General features: G+C 38.5%; 1 protein-coding gene across 1 annotated transcript in view; it reads right to left on the reverse strand.

The window, feature by feature from the left end:
* Positions 1-24,637, reverse strand: part of cntn4 (contactin 4) — a gene marked incomplete at its 5' end in the record, with an annotated part of 163,059 nt that overhangs the window by 130,450 nt on the left and 7,972 nt on the right. The gene's annotated exons all lie outside the window — the stretch shown is intronic.

A 24,637-nucleotide genomic window follows, 5' to 3' on the forward strand; every position in this document is an offset into this window, starting at 1 on the left:
TACAATGGGCTAAAAACAACTCATACTAGGTTTTCGAGGTGAAAAAGGATAAACAGTATATTAAATACAGAGGTAACATGAATGGATAAATGTTTTTGGTATAATAGGTTATAGTGAATATTTTGGTTCAAAATAAAGATTAGCTTAGTTAGCTTCTTGGCCCCCAAAGACCATGGGCCCTCCTTCATTGGCTGGGCCCTATAAGCTTCCACAGTAAAAGGGTAAATTAGTCAGTGGCAGAAACAGGCTTTAACACTGCTTTAAGCAAACACTGCTTTAAGTGTTTGGAGAGAATTTTCCAGATGTTTCATGAATTGCGTCCATACCTATGGCCTATAAAGCTTATAAGAATAACAAAGGTATCACATTTCCCTCGTTTCCATGACGGGTATCTTTGCTCTTCAGGCCTATAAGGATGACATTCACCAACAATCTGTAAAATAGTACAAAATGTAAAATATCAAGGTATAAGAATGGGATGAATGTCATTTGCATGAACACAGCCTCAACAGTTGTAAAATGAAAACCCCAAATGACCAAAAATGGTCCTGGGAAATATAGTTGTAAAGAATTTAAAAAAAAAGAAAGGGAAAATGATTATAATGCTAGTTCTAATGGGAGGTGGCTCTTCCTGTTCAGAGATCATTCTGAACTTCCTACTACAGGCTTTAAGAGCAGAGCGTGGGAGACAGGGGCCAATATTCATAAAACAGAACTGTAATGTGAGTGCACCTTTACTGTGGGGAAATGTAATGAATGTAAGCGCAATGTAGGCTCAGCAATTACAGTAAAATGAGAAAGTCAGACATTATTTAGTGATAGGAGGAACATATTAAGGTCTCAAGTGGAAGATGAGACGTGACAGCCATAGCAACTATACGCTGTGGGGTAATGAGCTCGGGAACCCTCACACAGGCTGCAGGTACACGGTTAAGACATGGTCTGGAAAGTGAGGGAGTTATAGGGCGGGCGGATGTCATTAATATATTAACAGAAAGTCCAGTCATTTTTTTTTCTTTTCCCCTAAATTGCTCTTCCCACTTCCTTATTGAGTTTCCATGCTTGTCCAAGTGGTGCAGAATATGGCTTCCTTGACCATGATGTTTTACTGTAATGACTGGCTCTGTCTGTCTGTTGCCATCACATGTAAAGGGTCACTACGCAGTTTCAGCGGAGGGGAAATTTGTTTAAATTAGCAGATCTTACCGTTAGTTTACAAAACATATTTGATCTACATGTAATCCTTAGTATTGAATCATTATATAATCATACATCATAACAAGAGTATTTTGAGGCCCCTGGAACCAAACGTAAGACTATAATGTGTTTGCTTACAAAACTGTGGGCCCTGCTGCTGTAAACAACAACAGTGAAACAGTAACTTTTCAGGAAGCTTTCTGACTTCAAACTTTGTTCCGGAGATCACATTTTCCTGTGAGGAAAGTTCGTTGCTTAAGTTATGAGAATAAACCTTAGGCAATCTTCACTTCTCTGACACACCCAACACTACATAGTGGACCTTTTAAAGTAAGTAAGTAAGCTTGGTATATACTGTAACAATCACTATAGCTTGTATCATACTCTTTAACCATGTCAAATATAGCATAGATTGTCCCTAAAGGGCAGGCTATAGGGAGTTTTTCAGGGGGCCTACAAGGAAAGTCTCACACTGCCAGCTTCATTGTGTTCTTGAGCAGAATAAATCAAATCCCAATGTATGGAGCACCTCAGTACAGATCAGAATTTCAGATATTTCGACTCTCCAAAATGTCACACAATCCTGCTGAATATGTCACTGACCTTCACACTGTTTACGTAATGGTGCCCGCCTACCTACTTCCGCTCAATTTTCATTTTCCTTCAGTAGTCAGTCTGGGTCCGCGGTATATTCGCGGGCTTTCTCAGGATAGATTTTTGCATGACCCATAAATGTTATTGACGCTTTTGCTGATATCTTCTACTCCAAATTCCGTTGTTTTTTAATTAATTGTATTGCTCTTTGCTACTGTTTATTTGAACAAATGATTTTGATCTACTATCTCACGTTGATGTAGGATGCACAAGAATACTTTAAAAAAACATTTTGCCTTTTGAGTAGCTCCCTACCAGACCATTGTACTTCATTTCATTTGTACAGAAGGTCTGGAATCGCTCAATTGACAAACGTTAACTCACTTGAAGGCGGGTGTCTATTGAAGTTTAAAACTATTTGATCTGCCCATTGCCACTCTGGATCTGACAACCAATCGCATAACATTTGCTCGTGACGTCATGCGCCGGCTTCTGAATACAACTGAAACTGGCGCACAACCATGGCTGGACTGACCATCTGGCATACCGGGCAAATGCCTGGTATGCCAGTTCTTATTTTTGTCTTTTAGAGAAGGTATGCAAAAAGAACAAGAACGGAATTGTAAAAATAGCAAGAAATGTAATAATTGTATTTCAAAACATTGAATCATTTTGGGAGGACATATTCCTTTAGACATATTGAAGCAGAGCACAATGTCTCTTCAGCTGCGACACAACACAACCACAAGCCTTTGAATGTATTACAGTTATCTGTTATCTCTGGTTAATTCCTTAGGAGTGTGTTGACCCTTTGACCTTCATACAGCGCTGCCATCAGGTCCACATTTCCTTTTGACAAACTCTATTGTCCTTAACGAGCTCTCTCCCTCTCCACACCTAATGATAGGCTCCCTGTGATATATACAGCTCTTGAAAAAATTAAGAGACCACTTGAAATGTTCAGTGTCTCTTGTTTTACTCTTTAGATGCATATGTTTGAGTAAAATTAACATTTAGATTTTATAAAATAAACTACTGACAACATTTCTACCAAATTCACAATAAAAATATTGTCATTTAGGGCATTTTCAGTAAGTAATGTAGAGATGAAGATTGAAGAAAAATCCAGACTGGTCTCTTAATTTTTTCCGCGGCTGTATATGATTGCACTTCTGCCCGTTTTATATCACCTCCATCAGGCCAAAACTTCCACCTTCACATGACCCACTTACCAAAACATTGGACCTTTCTGTAAAACCTTTGATTACATTAACATTAAATACAACCAGTGGTCTAACAAAATACGTTTTGTACACACTGCCTCCACAATACCGATCTCAACCATTTAACTTGTCTGCAAACTGCAGAACAAGAAGTTTCACTATTGTGTGACGTAAGTAGTGACATATATATGCATGGTTGTGTATGATGATATGCACAGGGGGGATGCATAATTCAAGGAATCGCTCGAAAGGCAATCTTATACAAGAACATATCTCCCTGCCGAGAGCACACCTTACATTCTCCCTTTTTTTCAATCTCCCAGAAGCATTCAAACACAATGCTAATTTTCCATGGAAGCTATTCCTTTTTTATGCAAAAAACTGAATACAACATTTTAAAGGTATCCCATCTAACAAACATGCAATCTCTATCTGTTGGGAGAGTGATATTTACAAAGAAAAAAGTTTCAACAGCCAGGAATGAAATCTGTGAATGTGTAGATGCAGGCATTGATGCCGTCAGAGCCATATCGCTCTCATCATATCGCTAGGCTGGCTGAAAACAAATTGATCACACAATATATTCTGTAATTTCAAACTATTGGAAAATGTAATCACTGTATGACTTCACCTGTCCTATGTTAAGGGCCCAGGGTGCTATTAGGTTCTGCTCAGTAATACCTTCAAGCCAGTTACCAACATCCCTCCAAAATATGGCTCATTATTTCCCTTCCAATTACTACTGGCATGTCTTCAAGTTAAAGTTCTGGCATATGCACAAAATGACATTGATTCCAGGCTCCCTCCAACAATGAAACATAAAATATATGCAAAGAATATCAGACATAAATACAATATATACTGAAAATAGTTAAATAAAATAATGTATACATTTTGATGAAGTTAGGACGTAACAATAAATTATAATGTAAAAGTAGAATCAAATAAAGTAGATTTAGACTTAGTTTTTTCAAATCAAAATGGGTCTATTTATCTAGCCAAATTTCATAAATGGCCATTTGCCTAAGTGGGCATTACAGTCAATAATATGACACCCTCTGCCGTTAGACCCAAAGCTTGACTGAGGAAAAATCTCTGGGGAAAGAAAATGGAGAAACCTCAAGGATTACAACACATCTCATCCGACAAACAACTTTCCAATATTTTGGTTCCAAACAGCCCACTGCGCTTGCTGTTACCTGACAAATTCTTGGGGTTAAAAAATGAATTGACTGAATATCCATCAGATGCAATAGTGCACCATTTGTATCAAACGATAATAATAGGTGTCCCACAATGGCCATTATATGGTTGTATTAGACTTTGTAACAAACAGCAGTTGTATAGCGTGAGTAAATGGCTTTCTGATGGCAACGCAAGTGTTGTTGTGTATCCACTATCGGCCAGAGTTACACAAATCATTCTAACCTTACGCAAAAGGAAGAAAATTACATATTTCAAATGTGTTTTTTTCTGAATGACCTGGTATCATTCTGTTAGCACAAATAAGTAATAGTGGGGACTGATGTACAAAGACAGACAAAAACATTAACCAAACAAGCTTAGAAAGAGAAGCTAATGTCCCCAATAGCTTACAATGGCTCCATTAATTCACACCTGTCAGAATAAAAAACAATGCTCTGTGATAAAGTGACAGCAATTCTACATCATTCAATTTTATATTTGGCGAAGATTAATATCTCTATTGCTCATAAATCCTCAGAGCTATATTACTAAGACTCCTGTGAAAATATCTGTGAAATCATCTTCACAGATACGGCCAGCCTTCTTTATCGTGGTTATATGCCAAATCGAATATATCATGTGCTTTAACACACATTTACAAATATAGAATATCTCTTTAAAACGTGCAGTTTTTCCATTATGAGGCCTATTTATCTTAATCCTGTCGTCTCACAGGCATAATGCTCTCTTTCACGCTTGTTGTTGCCGTGCAATTCTTTCAAGGCACAACAGCAGTCTGCATACATAGTGGGGGCTGTAATGCACAACTATGGAATCTGATGAGTATGGACCAAGATCTGAAGGTCAAAGTGTGAGTGCTTTTTTTAATATGATCTTGAAACAGATTTATGAACATTTACACTGGACGGTGGATAATAGATTTGATCAATTATTTCCAACGGAATCAGCGTTCAGAGGATCTCCTTAATGTGCACTATTTTATGGTAAGTCATGTTCAATAGCAAGCCATCTTGAGTCGTGCCCTTTGAAGGGAAGGACAGCCATAAAGGCCATACAAAGGGGAAGCTAAGGTATAGCCTATTAGCTTCTACCGTTCACTGTTATTGAATCTTCTCCATCTAAGCAAAAGCTGCTCCACAACAGAGTAGACATGTATGAAACAGGAGCCGATGGGACAAAAGATGAATGAATTGATGATAGTTGTTTAAATAATTGCCTAACTAACTGTTAGCAAGCGTGTTAGCTCGCCTCTTCAAATTCTTATAAAATAACTGGAACTTCTTTATGCCTCTGTAAGGCATACAATTGCTGAACATGTGACCTTCAAATTTAAAAGAGTTAAACTTTGAGTCCAAGTGTGGGTTTGTGCTAGCTTGGCAACAAGAATGGCCAGGACAGAAGGACAGTCAACCCCAAAAACGTTATGCCTGTGGCCAGTTCAACTGTCTTAGCCCTAGCCTGGTTAGTTCACCAACAAGCACTGAGAGCAGTCACTGCTCAGGTTCCACTAGTTGGGTGACATTGAGAAAAATAAATGTATGTCTGAGGCTAACCTCCAAATTGGTTTCAGATCTTTGTAAACAGAAGCAGACGCAAACTTTCCTCATCTCTGGTTCAAGGGAAGCTGTTTGGCATGTCCTCATGCAGTGGAAACATGTCACCCCAAAGCAGCCGCGCATACTGCCACGGGCAGCGCACAGAGCGTTGGAAATGTGTGCTGTTGCCTAAAGTACAGTGGTGACATTAGAAGATTTCTGAATCTTAAATGGGATGAAAACATACGTGGGACGAGGGAAAAGTCTCTGATCTTTTCAGTCCTCACTTTACTTAGTGACAGTCGGAGGATACTTTTCCACAAATGAATGCATTACAGTCGACTTCTGTATTTATTTTGGTACTTTAAACATTTTAACAGGGTGCTATTCATCTCAAGATCATAGGCTTTTGCTTTTATACTATACTGATTTACATTCTGCACCCTTTCTTCTGACATACTGCCTTCTCAAACATACCACACTCATCACAGGTATAGCATTAGATCTCGAACTGAGCAAAAGGTTTATGAAAATAAATGTTTGGGCACAACATTTGAGAAAAGCAACTTCTATCTTCAGGAACTACAGTACATAAACAGATTGGCAATCCTGACCTTAGTGACCATAGCTTCATTCATTTTAATTGTGAACAGAGATAAATTAAAACCAAAAAAAAAAAAGAATAAACCAGTTGAAATGAAATTTAAAATCAAGTTAAGCTTTTGATGTGCATGCTTCAACCTTTATCAGCTACCAACACATTATAAATTAGAGGAACTGAAGGGGAATGAAGACTGAAAATATGTTATCAGAAAAGTAAATGTATAACAACACATCTTTATACTAAAGGCACAGGCTGTATAGCAATCACGAAGGAAACCAAAAGTAAGCTATTGCAGTACTATTGCTATAAGCAGTTGATATTAAAAGAAAAAGCCTAAACATGAGACAACATGTTTAATTAGCAAAGCAGCTTTGTGAGGAAGTAAACTTGTTTGATGTACACTTTACAAAGATGTTCCGTAACGGCCTGAATGATATATAAGTATTTGAGGTGATACACATCTTGTTGTGAGGACATCCATTTTCAATTATGTTGTATTCCTATTCCTATTAGAAGGTATTCTTTAAACATATTGTTTATTTCCTTTTCTTTTGTTATTGAATTTGCACATTCCACTTGTGATTTGATAATTTCTGCTTTTTTGACATTTTGATTTGGAATGAATGAATATTTTTTTTTTCTTTGCCTCATATGTTTAGTTATGCTATTACACATTTCCTTTTCTCTTAAAAATATTGACTTGGTATTCATTTATTTAAAGGTGCAGTGTGTAATATGACATCATCAAGAAAGTTCTACAAAGTTCTAGAATGCAACACTCCCTGGGTAACCCCAACCCTTTCGAATAATAACAGAAGCTACAGTGGCCTTCAAGGACAAGAACAATTCAAAATTTTAAACAATGCACCTGATGACATTCCAACTATGACACTTTCAAGATGGCGGCACTAGGCCTTGGTCCAAAATATGCAGAAATATGGACATATATGAGACCCTTTCTAAGGGGAAAAAAATTATTCAAAAAATAGTTTTCAGCTATTATGCACTAAATTAAATGTACTTATGGATATTATAATTACTTTCTACAAAATCTGCTAGGAAATAAAACCCAAAATTCTACACACTGCAGGTTTAATGGTAATTGATCAACATGTTATTTTATTTTACTTAATTTTTTTCCATTATTTTTTGCAGACGATGCAGTTTACATGGTTACATTACAATGAATGTTACTAATGTCCTGCACAGAGAGTTTATAGCTTTATCTAATTTACCACCCTTGTTCCTATGTGGGCAACTTAATCAACATACAAAGCCTTCATTGATCAACATAGACCATAGTAGAATACAGAATACAATAGAATACACATACAGCAACACACAAACTGTACTGTATCGTCACATTACAAAACACTATAACCTGTAAGCAACGAAAGTAAGCTATAAATGGGCACAGGCTTGTTTTGCTTTTATCCAGTTTAGCTTTTAACCTTTTTGTGAACAACTGTATTATTGGTATTAATTTGATTTCAACTTTTTTCATTTGTATATTGTCCTCATTAATCGATGTCTATTGTTTTTGGTTATTATTCGACCTATTTCCAAATTAGTTACAATCTTCTAACTATGGTTATGTGCAAAAAGTATCATTGGCACACATATTACCCTGCAAATAAAACATACCTGCACTCACGGAGACACTTCATCACTGAGTCTTTGAAACTAATCCAATGTGTGCTGGCAGGTTTGAATGTCATTCAACAATAGTACAATCAAAAAAGCTATTCAGATGGTATCAGCATTGATCTTCAAAGAGCTGGAAGGCAGATATTTTTGGAGGAACTATGCTCTCTCTCTCTCTGTCTCTCTCTGTATGACTGAATGAATAGAACCTGGATCCCTGTAAAGTTGAACAGTTTAATACATTCTGAAGACTCACTTTTGTTGCATTGGCCTTTAACACATGTTGAGACTTTGACACTCCTAACTTTTTTTTCATGTATCTTATATGTTGTTTTGTATTGTATCTTGTACAGCACTTTGGTCAACTGATATTGTTTTTAAATGTGCTATGGAAATAATTTTGACTTTGACTTTGTCTCTCTCTCTCTCGCTTAGGCTAGCCATAAAGGAGAAGGAAAAGCCACAATAGAACATCATCCACGGAGATGAAGTGTGTCACATTTTCAGGGGAAAAAAGCTGAAAGGACATTTCGCAACAATCTATGTCAAAGAGTCCATCATGTGTGAAATGGTGACGTCGCCCGGCTGGATGTGTTTGCATTGTTCTGCTATGGTTAGGTTAGCAGGAACAGTCAAGGGCTTTGACCTTAGAAGGAACAAATACAAATCATTTTGTTCAATTTGATTTCTCCTTTTAGTATTCTTAGCACTATATATGTTTTTTCTGCAGGGAGATGAATTGCAATCAAAAGAAACTGCTGACTCATGGCTTTTTATAATCCCTGTAAGTATTGTTTGTGCTCTGGAACAAAATACTATTGGGGAATGCTGTAAATGCAATGTGCGCGGTATAAGTGAACAGCATGGCACCCTAATATGGTCCATTTTAAAAAGCCTTTCTTCTACGTATGCCGTTTACACAATGAGCATATCAACGTTTTTACAGGTAAACAATATGCACCAGCATACACAAAGGGGGTTGGACAGAAATAAATCACAATTCCTTATCCATTCACTTTCTAATTAAGATTGCATTTGAACAGTGTTATTACGCTGATGTTTTTCTCCCACTTAGACAGACATGTATAGTCAGAGTCATAACCAGGGTGACAGAATTCCCCAGTGAAAAGACAAATGAGTATGCAATCACGAATGATGTAACACCTTGCATGGCACCCAGGCAGCCACGGAACAACAAAGAAAGAGACCTCACCTGCACAACAAGTGCTCCAAATGAAACAATTGAATATACTGTATATGTCAATAACTTCCCTCCAGATTGACTCAGAATGGCATCTTTTTGACTGTGCCTTCAACCATATTTATTTTGTATTGTAGAATAAACAACTACCATGTAAACATCTGGTCAATGATTGACTCCTTTATGATTTTCTCTACTCACGACATCTATTGCAGCATGTCCGTCCTGGGAGAGGGATCCCTTACTCTGTCAACTCTCCCTGAGGTTTCATAATTTTTTTAATCCCGATAAACAGTTTTTGTGCTGGGAGTTTCTTCTCAGCCGAGCTAAGGGTCTAAGGGCAGGGTGTCGTACTGTATGGAATGTAAAGCTCACTGAGGCAAATGTCTATTTGTGATATTGGGCTATACAAATAAAACTGATTTGATTTGATAGGTGGAAAATACAATTATCTGGATCAGTCCCTATATGCGGATCTAATCTCCTGATTGAGTAATAAATACATGTCAGAAGAAATACGGAAGGATGAAGATACAACACTAGATAACGTATCTTGTACTTACTTGGCTGGGTCAGTTAAATTGCTTGTGTATTCAAAATCAGTAATTCTCTATCGAGGTGAAACTTTTTATAGGTATATAATGGCAGGATCCACCATTCACGCTGGATTCAGATTGCCTATCTAAGCACTAGAACATGCATTGATTTTAGGGGTTTTCCGTTCCTGTGTGGTTGGGATCATTATTGATACTGAAGCATCGTAACTCTAGTTTAATGGTCGCAGGCAGATTCCAATAATGAGTTACCGTGACTACAGAGGCCAATGGGAGGTCAAAGTATGTGAGGAAAAGATGTATGTGTTCAAATGTATAGCAAATTATTTTCTATCTAAAAATGAGATAATCGTGCAACATTTTGAATTGCCTTGCGTAATGTACTGTAATAAGTCTCACACCTGGACAGATTTTCACTGATATGGTATATACAGCGAGGGGTTCATGAGATTGAATAAACAATATGATTGTAACCAAAGGAACATTTGGGATGTGGGTAAACCTTTGTAGGGCAGCCGTATCTCAGCAGTGTTCTCTCTTCCAGCCACTCAATCAGCATTGCTGTCTCGTTAAAGAAAACGACACATATATCACATCAAATTAAAGAATGGCGTGTGATGTATATATCCTCAGTTGTTCTGAACCCTTGGCGTGACACTATACATCTTTGATTTCTTAGGGGTTGCATGAGACTGAGGCAGTGTCTCAAAACTAGCTTTTTGAAATGGCAAACACCGTCCACACGTACACAAGGTGAACACTTTCTGTGCCTATTACATACAGTACAACAGCAAGGCGATTTCGACAGATTTTGCTGCACAAGGCGATGAATAAAACATTGTATTGATATGCATATCAAAAGGCAAGAGAGTTGATAAAGCAAAACAAAGGCAAACAAAGATGTTAGTGGGAAAGGGGGGAGAGAAGAGTGCATTTGTGTTGAACTGCTCTGCTCTGAACAGCGCCCAATTAGCAAAGGGCTCGGCTCAGGGGCCATGTGGGAATGCCCCCTTCCTTCATCTTGACATAATTGCTTCTCCTGAGGAAGAGCTGCTAGAGCGCATCTAGAGACGCTTTGCTCCAGGTTAGCCAGACACGCTCTCTCAAATGTCTTAGGCCAACGACTGAGCTCTCACTAATACCGCCATCAAGCAGATCTCAACCCTAATGAAGGTTTTAATAAGCAAGAGAACAGTGTTAAACTATGATAATAAAAAAAACAGTGAGTCAAATGGTGGAGCTCCGAGGTCATGTTGTTGGGCCCTGCTGATTTAAACAACAACAGCGAAACAGTAACTTTTCACAAAGCTTTCTAACATCAAACAGGGATCACATTTTCAACGTGAGAAAAGTTTGTTAATTCCCTTATAACAAAATACCTCAGAAAATGTTCACTTCTCTGACACACCCAAACATTACATAGTGCACCTTTAAAGTGCTTGGGGATTAGATGAATCAAAGCTCACCTGACTGAGTTAATCTGCTCCTAATCAGCACATAATGAAGTGGGGACAGCTGGGCCGGTTTGGAGGTGTGTGTGGACCCAAGACCTAGTTGCTGAAAGGGGGCCAAAGACTCTGCCTTTAGCAGTGCGGTTCAGCTGGCTTGGCTCACTGCAGGCTGCTGCTTACCCAGTGGACTGACAGAGGTCAATGTTCATCCTGTCACTGTGAAATGGCCCGAAGCGACCGGGGGCAGCAGCACTATACTAGAAGAGACCTTGACATATAAGGCCATCAGACATGCACGTCAACCTTAGAAAATGCCCTTCATGGGCAATGGGCATGATTATGGAGACACGTTATGGGAGTGCATCATTCTGAGTTGGCAGTTACTGCGACATCCAGGAGTGCTTGCCGCTGCTATGACAGATGCTCCATGTCCTTTAGTGAGTCAACAATATTAATAGGAAATCAGGTTGGGTTGTAGAAGACAGGTCAGTGCCAGTTAGACTGTATTTCAATCGTGGTTTGTATATGCTGACCTTAAACTATCGGGATTTGAATAATATATTGGAAGTTATTTTTTGTTTATTGTCCATAATTTGAAATTCAGCTTGCTAAGGATGCTGTAATATGTTATAATATGTAATATGTAATAAATATATATATATATATATATATATACAGTATATATTCCACTTTCCACGCAAAGATTGGTGTTCATTGGTTTTACTCCGATAGTATAGAAAATGGATGTAGCATCCGGGTTATTCCAACTGAAATGAGGCGGAGTTTGACGCCTCATTTCCTCTTACCGAAAAAGGGCATTGATATGACGTCGGGGGGAGGGAGATACGCCCATTTAGCTGACATATACCTCGGAGGCGAAGTGAGGGCCAGCGGCTAGCTGTCACTCAAGAGGCTGCACCCCTAATCATTCAAACCTCCAATAAAATAAAAACTAGCCTGGTCCAAAAAAAATCACCCCCCTCAGTGTTGTCATAGAGATATGATCTAAACATACAGACTAGAATGTTTTTTTTGTACCAGGCCTTAAATAGGTTTAATAATGCTGTGTAAATGGCCTATTTAACATGGGAGTCAATAAGAAATTGCTCTGTTTTGGTACCTGCTCTTAGTGGCCACTTGGTGAACTGCATTTTCTGTAACTTCCGCATTGGATGCTGGAAGAACTTGCTGTGGTTGGGGCTTGGTTTTACTAAATTGTTTTACTTGATTTGTGGAATCTTAACCCGCCTGAGATCCATCTATTGCTGTCATGGCTACAGTTTGATTTTAAGGCTATACAGTTGCAAATGAAGAAGGATTTGGAAAGGCTGCATATCATTACCGTATAACTATATTCCCATATAAATAAAAGCTGGCATCATATTCACTGTGATGGGTTATTTATTTTAAGAACGTTCAAAGTTTTAAAAGTATTTTTTCAATATTGCAGAAATGAAAAGAAACTAGTAGCAGAAACACATATACAAAGACACTCTTGGAAATGTAAAAACACCATAGTCTTTTTAAAGAGAAAAATCAAGTTCTTTATTTCTCAATTCACACACACGTAGATTCACAAGGTTACTCACACACAAGTGTAAAATGACTTAAGAGAATCTATGATTTGTTTGCGGATGTCCTTTAACTGATAACTGCATGACTGACTGTGCCGTATTCTCATTGAAGCCATATTTCCACAACTGGTGAACAAGTTAAACATATCATCTTCATATCAGTTTGATATTAAATGGAATGTAACATGAGCTGTTGCCTTTTAAATACGTGCCCATGTAGTAGTCTATGAGTTGCCAACTAGGGGGTGGCTAATAGCTGCTATGTGCAAATGGGTGTATTTATCCCTTGTGTGTGGGGCTAGCGCTAGTAGCAAGATCACAGTTTACTAACTCTGGTTGCGTTCCGAATCGCATACTTTCTACTATATAGTATGTAGAAAAAAGATTTAGGATGTCCCGATTCTTGTGGCCAGATTTAGGATGGTTAGAAGTACCCGGATGTCCTACTTCATGCGGCCAAGATTGTTAGTGTTGAAAACTGCATCCTATTTGGGCGATTCTGACCCACAATCCAGTGCGCACGTGAAGTGACGTCACATCGACGAAGCCTCCATATGAAAACAAACGGGGATGCGACGGATATAAAAGCAAGAGGCAAGATCAAGGCACAATGTTATGATGAAATAAGAGAGTAAAGTATGTCTCAAAAGTATGCCTACTGCATCCTAACTAGATTCTTTTTATCGTCGGATGTAGTATGTAGAACAGAAAAAAGAAAGAGTATGCGATTCGGAACGCAACCTCTGTCATCAAGAGGGGATGATGATGCTAGATCACTGGTAGCTGAGGAGAATGAGGCGCGGTGCCACATAGCTCATTGCAGCTGATTCACCATTGGCTTACATTGAAAACTCCTCAGTCAAGTCTTTTAGTTCTGCACACGTGCCTCAAATAGATGAATCCTATTAATTTTTTTTATCTAAAATGCTTAAAGAGCTAAATTGATTTTAAATTGTATTTGTTTTTTTGTTGTTGTTGTATTATTTTTTATTTTATATTGTTTACACTAAAAATATATATATGTTTTGTAGGATGTTGTACATGTAAAAAATAACTTCCCAGAGTAATATATGATCCTACAATAAAGGATAAAAAAGAGATACATTGCACACCTTTTTAAATAGACATTATTCAAAGATGAAAGATAAGATAAGATAATATACAACTTTATTAATCCTCCATAGGACAAATGTGTTTGTTGCAAACAGCCCAGCAGCAGTGGAAGGAAGGACACAGGATAAAAACTACAATACAATAAATAAATACAAAGTGCTAATGCATAAGTAGACGCTAAAAAACTGTTAACATTAACAATGTCTTGGTTCCATTCAGGTGTCACAGTAAGATATGTCTGTGATCTAGCGTGCACAATGCAGCCATCTTTACAGGTATTAAAAGTGGAGTCAACGATTATGGAGAACCATTGATGCCAAAAATACCTTTTTGTCAAAATCAATGAATATCTATCTCACAATCCGCTACCATACTGTGTGTGCGCTAAACTTTTGTTCAGCGCACACACAGTACGGAGAGGTTGCGGATCATGAGGACATATTCACAGATTTTGACAAGAAGTGAATTTGACAACAAACATTCTCCAGAATCACAGACTCCACCTTTATTTATACCTGTGCTCTTCCTGCTATGACATCATCTCAGAATGTCCCCAATGAAAAAAGGCCTACACTTTCTCCTCCCTTTACTTCAGTCTGGGCACGACGTTGATTGAAGCAGAAGTTCACTAAGGAAAAATAAACTCAACTTTAATCACTTTACTGTGAAATAAAACGTGCATTGCCAATCCAAACACAAATGAGAACTCACATGCAAACTGGCGACAGGGAGAGACTCTTTGATATGCTAAAGGGAGCCATCTGTTGCCTACAATCATTTATTTGACTGAGCACACTGTGCCATCTGACTTCATTACTTTCAGAGTACGTGTTGAAGCACAGACAATCATCAACCGCCCTCTCACTCATAAACCTTCACCAACACAAACTTCCTGTCGTTGAACCTGTGCTTTCGAGTTTGATTGAAATCAGATCGCTATGGCCTGTGTGGGAGCACAACACAAGTGGGAATAAAGGTACTTTGCAACAATTCAGTATTGCAGTATTGAGCCAGAAGAAAATGTGTCATAAGACCTCCACAGAGATCTCTCTTATGAAATGTCATAATTAGACATGCAAGTCATCTCTCTGTCTGCCCCAATAACCTACTATATAAGCAATACGCACTAGCACTGATAAAGAAAAGAAATCAGCTGGAGAAACCTATTGCATCATTTAACTGCGTACGTGTTTTCCTGACCTTAGGGTCTTCAACCGTTGTACAGTATCATTACAGAATAAAAAGTATCACATTATTGGGTTCATTTTGGTAGTTTTGAGTTCTGAGAGGATTACGTGAATTTACTGCAATCTTTTGTTATTTTGACAGAAGAGCTTACCCTTGCTATTTCCGCACAGACAAGCAAGACTGATTAGCCAGTAGCATAACTCATCTGACGATAACAGACAAAGATTCAGGAATGTGAAAACTACATTATTTACAGCAGTTTCCGCTTTTGCTAGGAGGCCTGCACACTAAATATAGCCCTGTTATAACTATGAGGCTGCACACAACATTTCACTTAGCAAGGTCGCGTCGTGCTATGCATGTATGACTGTAGGACATGTGCTTTTTTACAGACGCAATGTCTACTTTGAATGTCATTTCATGTCAAAAGCTTCCATACAAGTCAACTTGCCTGCCCTCTATTGAACTTCATTGTAAATATACGGGTATAATACTTCAATGTCTTGTATAGCTTTTTTATTGTAAATGTTGTAGCCCCCGATAAATGCATAGTGCAGTGTACTATATAAAGTAGGACTGTAAAACTGTATTGCATATGAAGGGTATAGCCAGTGTTGGGAATAGGTAACGCCGTTATTATTCCAGTAACGGGGTAATCTAACCAGTGGTGGGCCGTCAGGGCCAGCAGGGCCTTCTCTGCAGGCCCTGTCAAAATCCAAATAATATATATATTTTTTTTTTGTTTTAATTAGATTAATTTGTGTTTAAATGTGTCTGAATTTAATAAAAAAAAATCAGTACGTTACAATAATAATACATTTTTTTTTGGAATATTGTTATTTTTTGTGAGGCTGAGCTGGATTTCCCAGGCATATCTCATCTAAACGCATTACAGCTATGTGGAGCAGCGGGACCTGCACTAGAAGTATTGCTAGCCTTTCATTGAAACTGCCGTCTCCTATTGGATAATAACTTTGACTGACATGTCTCATCAGCCAATCAGATTCTGATGTGTAGCCCCAAGGCCCAGCGATATCTCAGCCGCTAGTCCCCCGTGATGTCATCAGCGAAGTTTGAAACTTCGGCGGGCTATTAGCATTGTGATGTGAGTGAACTACTATGGCCATCGCTTTCACACGACCTACTGCTCCCGCTGCCGATCTAGCGTGGCTATTTAAAGGTGATCGTTTAACATAGTTTAGATATAGTTTGGACAGGAATACTACACATAAGCTGGATGGGCTGACAACGTTTTTTTGCGGCACTTCACTGACTGTAACTACGACGCTATGACTGGCTAACAGTTAGCACTGAGCGGAACAAGTTACCGGTATTGCTGGACCTGTCTGCTTTTTAAACCTGTGAAGGAACATGGCACATCACGGATTTTAACAGCCTTAATGGCTTATAGGATCCGAGAATGGATTTCCTCTACAAGTGATGGGTGAGTGTTACTTTTGGCTGTGTCTATCTGTGAAGAGATAACGTTATTTTGTGGAGTTTTAAAAGTTGGTCGGAGTTCGCTACTGAAGGCCCTGACTGAAACCCCACGGTACGCTACTGAATCTAACTAATTACTGTTTCTGTCGTTACAACGCTGTTACAGATACTGAACGTTAAATGCAGTGCGTTACTATGAATTGATTGAATAAACTGTGTAACGCACACCTGGCTCCATAAACAAACTGCTAGTGAGGAGACCGGGTTGGTTTCGCTTTTATAGGTTACAGTGTTTGTTATTTCTTATAGTGTTTTGAGATGTGTTTTATTCAGTGTCTATTATATGATATTATATCAGTTAGCGGCCGTGACGTCAGTCAGCCGGAGCTTCTGTTTAGTGAAGTTTCCTTTTCTTTCTCTCTCTGTTGTGTGAGCGTGCAAGTTGCCGCAGTATCATTCCACGGTTAAAGAAGAATAAACAGAGGATAAATCCTTACTCTACCTCTCATCGTCTCATGCTTCATAGTCTGTCGTTTTTGGCCTTAAGTGGTGTTCTGGCCGACACCCCTGAAGTGAATCCAGTGATATAGCAGATCAGCGCGCTAACGGTACATCCACCAGTTTCCTCTACTACTAAGGTGGTGATATAAGCACTACTTCAAATTCATTGAGGTCAAATAATGTTTACTTTTGTTGAGAACAAAATAGGCCTAGGCCTACTTGAAGTGCAGGATAAACCTTGTGCTGTCTGTGGATGTGCAATAAATATCAAAGGTTATGTACAAGTAGGCCTACCTGTCTGTTCTACTCATTTCAACTGACTTGTGAAAAATGCTCAGAAAAACCCGAAATTCTTTGACATAGCCTATAGCAACCTTTTTTTTCTTACAGTAATGCAAACAGTTACTTTCCCTGGTAACTAGTTACTTCTATTATAAAGTAATTCAGTTACTAACTCAGTTACTTTTTGGAACAAGTAGTGAGTAACTATAACTAATTACTTTTTTAAAGTAACGTTCCCAACACTGGGTATAGCCTTGTGCTATGTAGAACATTATTGGGGTTATCTTTTTAAATATAATTGAATTAAAAAATCTAAACAAATTACCTAATTTCCATGATTTAAGCAAGTATACTCTATAATGGGCAAACCATTTTGCTTTAACCTTGTTTTTGAATGTCAGCATTTGCCACAACTTACTTTGCAGTTTGTCTATTTGTCCTATTTGTGGTGACAGTGGTAGGCACGCAGTGGTCAAGCCCACACTGTGTCTCGCTCAGGGCAGACTATGACTCACTCAGTGAATCCAGTCTCGGGGTGACACATGGCTAAATGGCTGCACACTTCCCCCAGCTATATGTCTGTCTCAGCATTAGTGCACTGCCAGCCACTTAGAGCTGATAAGCTGCTCACCGAGCAGTTTTTAGTTGAATACTTGCATCGGCTTGCACTTCCAACAAAATCTAAATTTTTTTTCTTTGAGATGCTGAAACACAGTTGACAAGTCTAGAGTATGAATAATGTGAAGATTAAGGTGATCCAGTTTTGACATGTTCTCCACAGGTCCAAAATGTGGGAAATGTAGCTTTAGTAAAGTAACGTTAAATAAGGTTGGCGTAAAGGTAGAGCTAAATGGATACACATTAATATAATGGCTGATATAAAGTTGTTGTACAGTGATTCTTGAGAAGCGGGACACAAGACCGTCTTGCAATAGTAGCTGCTACATTTAAAATTAAAATTAATTTAAATTGTAGATGTTATTAGGGATTAATAACAGAATGTCTGGAACACAATTATACCCTTTAATTTATTTTGTATCATTATTATGTCAAATATATGACACTTGTTATCTTCTCACGACGTCCAAAACTGTGTGTCCACAGAGAAGGGTTCAATCTTTCATATGCAATAAAACTGATTAAAAATTTACTTTAAAGAATACAAATAACTTGTTTCATCAAAAACAACACTTAATAATCTCTCATATAAATTAAAACAGTTTTTCTACAACAAGTTCATGTTTTATACGGTTTTTAAGTGGTGGGACCACTTTTTGTCAACACCGTCAGACAATGCATTAAAAATGTGACACAATCAGGCAAAATAAGGGGCAACTGTCACTATGGAGGACCTCTTGTCACATTCTACCTCTGCAGAGTACATTAGAGTCAGGCAGGCTCTGATAAGTATTGTAGTTTTAGAATATTTTACATTCCAAATCTTGAATATTCTGCGTTACAACCATGATATGTCAACACCGACTTACAATTTCTGAAGAAGTTATTTGATATGTTTTGATAATTTTATTTTCCTGGAGTAGTTCATACTAGCACCTAACATCAACAGAAAAACCGAATGGCTAACTAGATAAACTCCATCTGTTTTGTTTAAGAAACGTTAAATATGTCAACACCGTCAGATGTCAACTCTGTCAGATTTCCTGTCTGGCGGTGTTGACAGGCCAATGACGGAGTTGACATTTAACGTGAAGGCATCATATTTGGGATAAACCCCAACTATTAAGGTAGCCTACTGTCGGTAGTGGAAACGCATGCCAGATATAGTAGGGTAACCGTGCCGAACCGAACTGTGCTGCTCAGAGGAAACAAGGCATGATCTAAGCAGCGACAGAAACTGCCCTGTTCGGACATTCCACAGACCTGGAAAAATGGGTGTTGTGTATGTATTGTATGTGTTTACTTGTTCTGTTTTTTTTGTCCATATGTAAAAAAAAGAAAAAGAAAAGTTTAAAAAAAAAGAAAAAGAAACCTCACCGCATTTCAAAACTGAACCAACCACCAAATGTTTATAGAGACATATGTAGGCATGCTGAGAAGAGTGAGTCCCAGCGGCTGTGTCTTTGCTCACTGTCTGTCCGACCATCAAGTCATCAAGTGCCTTATTTTACAAAAACCTCAATTCAGATCATTAATAACCTTGGACACCCAGCCTAGACAAGTTTCTTCTTTCCTCGGACAAATAGCCTATGGGCAGAAGAACACACACACGCACACACACACTCACTCCGGTCCAGGCAGGTTATGTGATTCTTAATGTCATTGTGACACTTTAGGGTTTCTAGCTAAAACTGTGTTGAGCCTGCTGTCTAATCAGTGATCAATTGTTTCATTTGTAGCTACACAGAGACCAACATGTAGGCATGTAATGATCTGGCAAATTTACACACGGAGGTTTGACGATTTCAGAAATGTATGGTTTACCTAATCCCCAAAAAACTCCAACGAAATTACACAAGGAATTAGACTACATGCCGACAATGCATTTTTAAGACCTGTTCATAGTTTCTGATTAGTAAAATGAAAAAAAGGCTGTATCTAAAATCTGTTCTGTAAAAAACGTGGGACACTTATGTGTTATAATAAATTTAATATTTTAACCTCTAAGTTCAACATCTAGATTTTTGTTTTTTAAAGAGAGGAGAATTGAGGCATAATTAGTAAGATGTTGCCACATTTGCAAATTGAATCAAACATTTCAGAAATATTGAAACACAAAATAAATAATATATATATTCAACTGGCAACATTTTGTGTCCATCTATCTGTAAGTTAAAATGTAACCCTATTCACTTGCAGTGTCTCGCAATAATTAAAAGATTGTAAAATCAAACCTATAATTATTGTATGACAGGCCCATAGAATCCTGTTCAAGGGCCCCCACTTTGTAAACCTCCTCCTGCTTGGTGTATAGCCATTTCTATTAGCCTACTATTAACATATACCTCTCAGTGTTCACTGTTAATTCAGGTCAATCTGTGTGTGTGACTGTGATCTATTTTATTATGTGACCTTTTGTCAGAAAAATCTCCTTAAAATAAACGTAATATGCAAGAAAACCAAATATATTCCTTAACTGACAGGCAATGGTTACAAATGAGGGGATGTCAGCTTCCCATTCATCTCTGTGCTCCCACTCTTCAGCATAGCATTCAAAAGTATGGGAGAAAGGAGTTATATGTCACACAAGTTGGTTGTCACAATCGTTATATCTCGGAACAAGAAGGCGCTGTCTGTGAAATTTTGGTATGTAAATATCCAGAATTGGGATCAGAGTAGGTGACCTACATAGTCTTCCTTTGAGTTAGACTGCTGAATTTGAGGTGAGAGGACTGTTTGTGTTTTTCATGTCAAATTGAAAATATTTAGCTCCTCAGTATTTTTCTTCAAGGCTTTTACACAATGGGTTTATAACAAAACACTTGTTACCCTAAAAAAGTTTTAAGGATAAACTATAGTTTAGATTGTGGTTAGCAAGCTAATTAGTTGTCAGATGGTTGTTGGCCTTGATGCTAGCAAGAAATTCTAGTTGGGGTTGGTCGTCACATTTTTTGGGGGGTTGGTTGTCACATGTTATCCAAAGGCTGCAAGCCAGAAAAGGAACCCAATAACGAAATAAATTGTCAAGCTGTATCCTCACTGACACCCCAGAGAAGGAAATAATAGAGCAGGAAAAGGCAGCTAGCATGCAAAAGAAAAAAGGGCAACACAATCATAACAACCCAGTGCATCCCAAACTAGACCAGCTGCCAAGGCTACAGTAAGTTATGTAGGCCTATTTGTCAACTTGACTTGCAATTAAACTTTCAAATTTAGTTCTGCTTTCTTGCCTTCTTTTTAAGATTATTCCCATTAAGATAAAATTGTGACAAACAACCCCATAGTGTGTGACAACCGACCCCTTGATGGGGTTTGTTGTCACAATGTGTAAGGGTGTCTTTGATGAATAATTTCTTCTTTATTACAATAAGTTAGAAAAAGTAAAGGGTACACATTTCAAGCCAACACCTTAAGCTTCAATTTAATGTAGGAATGACTATTGAAAGATGTTTAGGTGATGAGCAATTCTCACTAGAGTAAAAAGTGTGCCTACTATCCCCGGTCTCCCCTGCAGCTGCTTTGGTCTGTCAGAGAGCACACTCTGTGTGCTGACAATTGAAGAAGAAAAAAACATAGAACAATTGTAGGCGACAATGCATGATACTGTCGAGCATGACTCAGCAAACAAAACCAAATTAGGTTGAGGTGCACCAAAGTGGGTTCATTTTTGACATAGTGGTTTTGATCAACTCCCTCACACATTCCAACTTTCAAAAAAACAACCTGCCCTCAAAAACAAAGTGTAAGATATCACATATTTTGAGGGGTGGTCCCAACATCTTGAGCAGAAGTTTTTATTTTTTTTTGTTTTAGCATACGTGGAACTCATTAAAGAGAGTGTCCTCTGTGGTTGTTTGAAATAATACACAAGTGGAGCAGATACCGCAGCGATGCACAGACCTCAAAGAACTACATGCATTTCTCTCTTCAGAGCTGCTGAAAGCCCAATGAGTGTCTGGGCATGCCAGCCAGCCAGCCAGCCAGCCAGCCAGCCAGCCAGCCAGCCAGCCAGCCAGCCAGCCAGCCAGCCAGCCAGCCAGCCAGCCAGCCAGCCAGCCAGCCTAGCGAGGAGGTAAAAGTAAAATACTTTCATAAAATGGGTTCAAAGTAATGAGAACGCAGTATATCTGCACCCATCTTTCATGGTTCCCTTGAAAAGCATTAGAATAGATATTTCTGTCACAGCACCCTAAGTAGTTCACTGGGCTGGGAATATTCATTTTCTATAGTGCACGGACACTGAGGTATGTATTGAATAAGGGGGTTTTAACACCATGGGCCCATTTCACAGCCACTGGTTTGGTGAAAGCAGAGATAAAGTAAACCCAACTTTAACTGAATAATGATATAATTGAAAACCAAACACATTCACAGTTATTTTGTCAAGCTCTTCATTTGGAAAGAACATACACTCAACAAAAATATAAACGCAACACTTTTGTTTTTGCTCCCATTTTTCATGAGATGGACTTAAAGATCTAAAATTCCATTCCAGATACACAATTGTACCATTTCTCTCAAACATTGTTCACAAATCTGTCTAAATGTGTGATAGTGAGCACTTCTGATTTGCTGAGATAATCCATCCCACCTCACAGGTGTGCCACATCAAGATGCGGATCTGACATCATGATTAGTGCACAGGTGTGCCTTAGACTGTCCACAATAAAAGGCCACTCTGAAATGTGCATTTTTTTGCATTATTGGGGGTCTGGGGACTCAGAACCAGTCAGTATCTGGTGTGACCACCATTTGCCTCATGCAGTGCAACACATCTTCTTCACATAGAGTTTATCAGATTGTCAATTGTGGCCTGTGGAATGTTGGTCCACTCCTCTTCAATGGCTGTGCGAAGTTGCTGGAGACGGCTTATGGTGGAGAAATGAACATTCCATGCACGAGCAACAGATCTGGTTGACATTCCTGCTGTCAGCATGCCAATTGCATGCTCCTTCAATGCTTGTGGCATCTGTGGCATTTTGCTGTGAGACAAAACTGCACATTTCAGGGTGGCCTTTTATTGTGGACAGTCTAAGGCACACCTGTGCACTAATCATGATGTCAGATCAGCATCGTGATGTGGCACACCTGTGAGGTGGGATGGATTATCTCAGCAAAGCAGAAGTGCTCACTATCACACATTTAGACAGATTTGTGAACAATGAATGAATTTTAGATCTTTAAGTCCATCTCATGAAAAATGGGAGCAAAAACAAAAGTGTTGCGTTTATATTTTTGTTGAGTGTACAAACAGTGTTATTGCTGGTGGCACTATTTAATCATGGGGGAACTATATAAACATCACCCCCCTGCATATTCACAATAACTTATTACAGTATGCCTCTGATTAGTTTTCATACAACTTTTCCAGCTTTCACTTCTGATTACTGTGATTAGGAAACTATCAACAAGGACCAAGGACGTCTGTTTCGTTCACTTAATTGCCATTATGATACGCTGTTAAGTCCATTGTTGTGGCATAATTATTGCATGTCACAAATACATAAATTGGGAGTTATTATAATTCTTAATGGTTGGAATCACAGTGTTTCTCTGTTTTCTCACCCTCCAAAGACTGTGGCAGATGGACCAACGATCAAACAAGGCTTTGTTGTGAGGACTAAACTGCAAGGACAAGTGTTATAGGACAGAACAATATTACAAGGTCAGCCACTTGTTTATTGTCTAAACTGTCTTGGTAGAAAATAGATATTGTGGAAGGCCTTAAAAGAATACAGTAGATCATTCAAGGTGGTTCTCTCAAAAATAGTCGCGGATTCAAATCCGACCCGTGGACCTTTACTGCATGTCATCCCCCCTCTCTCTTTGTCTCCCCATTTAAACTCTATACTGTCTAATAAAGCTTGAAAATGCCAAAAAAAAAAATATATATAGACAATAATTTTTATGACGCAACTTCAGGCAGTCTTTTTGCAGTTCACGCTAGGGTTGCTAAAAATTACCAAAATGTACCTTTTTTCTAAATCCCGGGATTAAAGAGCCACCTCCTGCGAAATCCTGGGAATTCCTGTTTAAACCGGAAGTACCTTTTTTAATACTCTATTTGCAACGTGTTCTTTTCCGAGTGGTTTCTTGGGAAAGGTTATAGCCATATATGCGCAGGGCAGACTGTATGAAAGTGGGTGGGGGCCCACCGTAGCTATAGCAAACATGTCTTTTTACAGAGCCTTGGCTGTGTATTAACACTGGCTTTTGTTTCAGTGCAAGCACACACATTACGGACAGGTTGCAAATTGTGAGGAGATTATGAAAATGTTTTTGACAACAAGCATTCTCAAGAATTGCTGATTCCAACTTTAAATTCCATTCAACTCCATTTAACAATAATATCCCCCAAAAAGCAAACTGGATATTCATACATACTCCTATTCATACATTCACAGCTTGTAAGCATGTAGGTCTACTCGCTGTGTACGTCAGCACATGTGGTATGCAATAACAAGTTAATGACCACATCCAACCTGCACACCGGTCAAAACCAAAACATCACAATGTGATAGAATGAGGCCAACCAACGCAGGGCACGGTTTACTTTGCAGAGTAATGAACTTACTATATGTGATGCTGGATGTGATGAGACACAGCTCCACACTACTGTCGCTTTTACACAAGAAAGACACTGTGTGGACTACAGAAACATACTCTGTGGTTGTCTATCGGTATATCTGACTACAAAACAGTCCTACATGAA

Source organism: Ammodytes marinus (assembly GCF_949987685.1).
Source record: "Ammodytes marinus genome assembly, chromosome: 4".
Taxonomy (NCBI): domain Eukaryota; kingdom Metazoa; phylum Chordata; class Actinopteri; order Uranoscopiformes; family Ammodytidae; genus Ammodytes; species Ammodytes marinus.